The sequence below is a fragment of the Peromyscus californicus genome, unplaced genomic scaffold, assembly GCF_007827085.1.
Source record: "Peromyscus californicus insignis strain IS unplaced genomic scaffold, ASM782708v3 Scaffold_7__1_contigs__length_154581171, whole genome shotgun sequence".
NCBI lineage: Eukaryota > Metazoa > Chordata > Mammalia > Rodentia > Cricetidae > Peromyscus > Peromyscus californicus.
In genome coordinates, this window is record NW_026294595.1 from 62450795 (window position 1) to 62457009 (window position 6215).

The following is a 6215-nucleotide window of genomic DNA, read 5'->3' on the forward strand; positions in this document are numbered from 1 at the left end:
TCAGGCCTCTGTTTAGAAAGGAGATCTATTTATATGACTATAAAGTATCGTCATGCATACTGAATAAGGACTTCTCAGTGTGACTGCTCCTGAGTCACCCATACTCCCACCTTGTACCAATTGTCTCTAAGTAATCCCAACAGACTCATTGGTTCTCCAGGGTGAACTCTGAAACTGAACTTTGGTTTGTCATTATGATCATATGAAGAGGGGATAGACATTCCTTAGTTCTCCCACCCCCAGGGAGAAAATTCTCACAATAGATAGTAAATTCATTTGTTAATACTATTATGTCCCCATGATATTAAAAAATAAGAAAAAATGTCATACAGACAGAAACAGTTTTTAGAAAAGATGGATTTGTGTAAAAAATTTAAAATGGTTGAATCTATGTTTCCAGAGAGATTAAAGAGGATGGGTGGATGTTTTCACAATGGAAAAAGAAAACTAGAGAGCATTTACAAATTGTAAAGTTTCAAGTAAGATACTTAAGTACTGTGGCCCCTCAGTTATTATTATTATTATTATTATTATTTTTTTTTTTGGTTTTTTCGAGACAAGGTTTCCCTGTGTAGCTTTGTGCCTTTCCTGGAACTCGCTTGGTAGCCCAGGCTGGCCTCAAACTCACAGAGATCCGCCTGGCTCTGCCTCCCGAGTGCTGGGATTAAAGGCGTGTGCCACCACTGCCCGGCGAGTTATTCTGATCCAAAGAACAAGTCTGGTTCTGGAGCTAGGCTAAGGGAGAGAGTGAAGGCGGAGGAGAGGTAAGAAAACAGAATGAGACAACACCTGGCAGTTTGCACTCTGAGTAAATCTCTTGGAACATAGAATGAGATGGGAAAAGATGGCCATTGATTCAGAGGAATTTGCAGATCAATACCACATTGTATGTGTTCCCAAGCACATGGGCTTATAAATATCCAAGTATCTGCATGTATAAATGTAGATATACATACAAATACAGCTTAAGTATATACATAATTATGTGTTTATTTGAATTCACTACAAAAATAAAGAATGTGTACAGATTATAATTGAATGCATCCATTACTGAGGAACCTACCCCCATATTATGTCATCTTTCTTTACCTTACTAAATAAAATTAAAGCAGCATCATCAATGGACTCTTGATTAATTGTCTTGCTTGTCATTTCCCCAAGCTGCAAAACCATGAGGAATTCCATGAATATAAAACCTTTGGGATCAAAGGCTGTTATAAAGATCTGAAGCAGCTGATCAGAATGCTGGAATGAGGTGTCTGTGGACAATTTGGTAAGTCATACTCTACAGGTATCAATGGCAAATAAACTTTGTTTTATTCTCACAATGACTCTAGTTATTTGCGTTCTGTTATAGTCAGGGATCTAAGAAACCTTATTTTTCCTATTGATCCATTATTGCATAACAATTTATGAAACTTCTGCCAGCAAAATAAAAGGTTTAACTTCTGCTTCTGATGAGAAAGGCTACTGCATGTTAAGGGAAGACAGAGAACCTGAGCTATGAAATTCACTCCCAATGAAAGGAGTGTCCTCTGGGATGGACTTCTCAAGGTGGTGACCTGTTGCAAATACCTCCCAATCCTTGGTGGGTGACAGAATGAGGTGTTTCTCTGCTCCTGCTAAAACAATGAAAAACTCGGTTATTTCAGTTTGCATTTTCCCAGAATGTCAGCAGAGAAGGTGCTTTTGCAAAGAATGTCACACAGCAGCTTGCCGTAGCTGCGAGGTTGCCATGCTTCCTAGCTGAGGTTGTCCAGAGGAGTATCCCTAGGAAGAGAAACTTCACCTTCAACGTGAAATTACTGCTAAGCCCCACTGGTTTCTATCATTGGATGAAAAACTCTGTAAATATTTGTGTGTGTGTGTGTGTGTGTGTGTGTGTATGTGTGTGTGTGTGTGTGTGTGTGTGTGTGTGTGTGTGTATTCATGTGTGCTTGTGTTGTGGATCTGAGTATGTTCTGTTTTGGAGATCCAAATAACTCAGGAATTAAGAAATTTGGAAATTGTTGTTGATTTTTTAATTCAGCTGCAATTTCCAAATTTCTTAATTCCTGAGTTATTTGGATCTCCAAAACAGAACATACTCAGATCCACAACACAAGCACACATGAATACACACACACACACACACACACACACACACACACATACACACACACACACACACACACACACACACAAATATTTACAGAGTTTTTCATCCAATGATAGAAACCAGTGGGGCTTAGCAGTAATTTCACGTTGAAGGTGAAGTTTCTCTTCCTAGGGATACTCCTCTGGACAACCTCAGCTATCTGTCTGGCTTCTGCTACCCTTTCAGTCCTGGGTCTTTACAGGGACTCCTCTGGGATATCCTGTTGCTCTGTGTCATGGAGATCATGTAGCTCTGGATCTCCAGCTCTGGCCCCTTCACATACTTCAACTGTTCATAGATGAAGTGAATGTTTGAGTGGGCTAACACATTCCCCGGTTCTGGGCTTGAGTGCTATTTTTAAATCAAAGCTTCCTAAAATTTTGACACATGTATGTATGTGTATTATAGCTTTGAAACCTCCAAAGTAACAGCATAAAATAATATGCAGCAACATACTACATTAAGGAGCTTTTTATATCAGGTTTCACTGGATCTTGGGCTATGGAATTCTGTGAGAAACTGAATTAGTTTGTGAAATGATTCCTTTTACTTCTATTCTTTCTGGATTTCTGTGGGAGGTGGTTGATGTGCTTTAATTTTATATATTTAACTCCATCATGCAATGTTGCTTTAGTTTTCAGTGGCTTATTAAAAATAATTTTCTCTCCTTTTAAAAAAAAAAAAAAAAAAAAAAAAAAAAAAAAAAAAGAAATTTGGGCCTCAAAAATTCCTTATTATTTTGAAACAAGAAAGCTAAAAATAATAGGCTCAAGAAAGGATGAATGGTGCATGATTATAGGTAATTTGCATGCAAGAAGGTTTGGAGAACAGAAGAAAATAATGAAATAAAAAGGTCAATTTTATAGTTTTGAATCACTCTATATCCTTAAAATTATATGCCATCAATACCCAACTTGATATTAAATATCCACCATGAAATTACTATTATTAGAAGCTGTTAGGTCATTTGATATTCTTTAAAAATATTTCTGTTAATTTTAACCACAATCTTACCTGTAACTTTTGTGTTATCACAGATGGAGGTATATTACATTACAGGGGAGGCAACTAATTATCTAAAGAATTGTTAGTTCATAAAGTTTACGAGGACACATACATTATTTTTTATCCTAAACTTCATTTGAGGGTCTATGTTTCCTCTCAGAATGATTGCAAAATGTCAGCAAAATACATTTGTGTGAACATGCACTAGTTTATTTAACATTCATAACACTCTGATGTAATCTGCTGCTGTTCTAATAACAATAGTGAATATTGCAGTTTTTTTCACAGTATCACATAGAGACAACCAAGACTTGAGAAGCTTTAACTTTAGCAATATGTCAGATGTTACTTATGCTCTCTGGAAGAACATTGGTTTATTGAATGTTTTTCATGTGTTGACCCCTAGAATAAATAGTTCACTGTAAATTTTACAGTATTCCTGTCTGACAGTTGCAACTATTATATCTGCTTTAGAAGTTATGAAGTTGGTGTATGGGAACTTAGCAACATGTATAAAACCTGATAAAACCTGGTGAGCATTGAGATGGACTTATATCCATCTAATTATCATTTTGCAATCTCAGATCTCTGTCTAGTTTGCTCACTCTCTCACTGTGATCACATGTCATGTTAAAAACATGGATACCAATAGTAAGTCATGGTGAAAGACAATTGCTGTCCTAGTGGAAAATGCTTCCATCACAAATATTTAAAACATAATTTCCACAAATTTCAGTGGCTACACTGTGAATACCAGATGTATCCCTCTGTTTTTATTTTTTTTCTGTCTGTGAAGGTCACAGGATGGTCAGACATTCTTAGGTTAAGAAATGTGAGATAAGCCAGGCAGTGGTGGCACACGCCTTTAATTCCCTCACTCGGGAGGCAGAGGCAGGCGGATCTCTGTGAGTCTGAGGCCAGCCTGGGCTACCAAGTGAGTTCCAGGAAAGGCACAAAGCTACACAGAGAAACCCTGTCTTGAAAAACGAAAAAAAAAAAAAGAGATAAAAAACTAATCCCTTTTGGGTTAAATTCCATGATTGATCTTATCAGAGTGTGAATTTGGTTGACATTCATATAACCTAAGAATTCCCAGGATGATCTCGAACTTGCTATGCTGTTGATGATGAACTAAAGCTGAATCTGCAGCCTCTTCATTTTAATTACCTCCTAAGTTCCATGTTCTTCCTGAGCTGGCATCCTCTTTGGGGACACAGACAGCAAAGTAGATTATTATTATTTTTTTTATTTTGAAATTTGAAGAAAAATGTCTTGCTATAAAGTCCAGATTGGCCAATGCATGATTCCTTTGTGTCAATATTCTGGAAGCTGAGGATATAGGCATTTACTACCCCATATGTTGAGATTTTTAAAAACAATAATGATTAGTGCAACTTTTAAGAAGGTTAATAAAAAAATCTGCTGTCACCTGAGGTAACCTGGTTTGTACTATCTTTCAATATCCCATGCCAGTCAGATCTGCTACATTTCTCCCCATCCCTCCACCTTCCTTTTGGGTTCTCCCTCCTGTGTCAGGGCAACAATTTTTCTTGCCTAGAATGTCCTTTCTCACATGCAACTGCCCACTGTCTACACATGAAAACATGTTTCCTTCTTTGTCTAAACCATGTTATCACACACAAAATATTACCCTCCTTGCTTTTTACCAGAGCCTCTTCTAATTTGACCCACAATCAAATATGACAGTGATTTTACCTATTGCATTTGTTTGCAAAGGTTTCATTTATCTCAGTAACATATACACATTATATGTAAAGGCCCATGCCTGATTTCTGCTTTTTATGCTTGGTGCCTAGAATATCTGGAATTGAACAATTCTGTTAGATGCGCAGCTTTGGGCAGAGATAATATGTGTTTGGAGAACTAATTTTGACTCATGGCTCTCTGTCTGCTTTGAATCCTAGGACCTTGAACCAAGTATTCAGAACAATCAATTTGTAAAATGGGAATAAACACATTTACTTCATATCCCTATTTTGATGCTTTTACAGAAACTCTTTAGAATAGAGTATCTGTCATATATCAATGTTTAATAAACGTGCTCCACTAACTGCTGCAGGGGCTAAAATTTGTTTTTAACCTGCAAGATGTGTCAGCAAAGTAGTCCATTGAACAAAATTTTGACATTAGTAAATGTGTTATCATTGCTGTGACTTTAAAATTATGTAATGAGTTGAGAAAACAAGAAAATATATGGTGTGTGTGCGTGCATGTGTGTGCACACACACATACTTCTGTGCTCATGTATGCATGTGCAGTGGAGTGTGGACACCAGATGTATTTTTTGGAGACAGAGTTTGTAACTAATACAGGAGCTCACCAACTCAACAAGACTTACTGCTGAGTAAACAGAAGTATCCTCTTCTCTTCACCTGCCTACCACTGGTATTACAGCCATGTGACATTGTGCACCGAATTTTATACAGAAGACTTTATACTAAAATCTCAACCTGAGTCTTCATTCCTGCATGACAAACACTTTACTGAGTAAGCAGTCTCCTCCAAGTTGAGAGTACATATTCTTGTTACAAAATTTACAAATGTAAGTTATAAGTAAGATCTATCTTTAAAGTGATATAATAATAGCTGAAAGGATAGGCAAAGATTATGCTTGTCTGAATTTTTTGGTGTATGGGAAATTTAAGTATTTTATAGTTAGAATGCTTAGGGATCATCTCCTAGTTGTATGAAATTATAAGGTTATTTAGTCAAAATAATTAAGCACTGGTGATCTATTTTCTACTTGATAAGGAGAAATACAACACATACTTTATAGTTATTGGATAATTCAATCAGTGTTATTTTGCAAATGACAAGTTCTTTATATTATAAACAATGTATAATATATAATAACCCAGAATCATTTTACTTACATTAAAATCTTTTTTATTTTTATCTTTTGAATTAAGCTACATGCTTCTGAATTCACAAAAAGTTTCATTAATTGTATTTTCATAACATTTATTTATTCAACATTTTTTCATTTATTCAGTACAATCATTTAATCTAAAACTTCATTTTTCCTTTCTCTTAAGTTCCATTCCTTCTATCC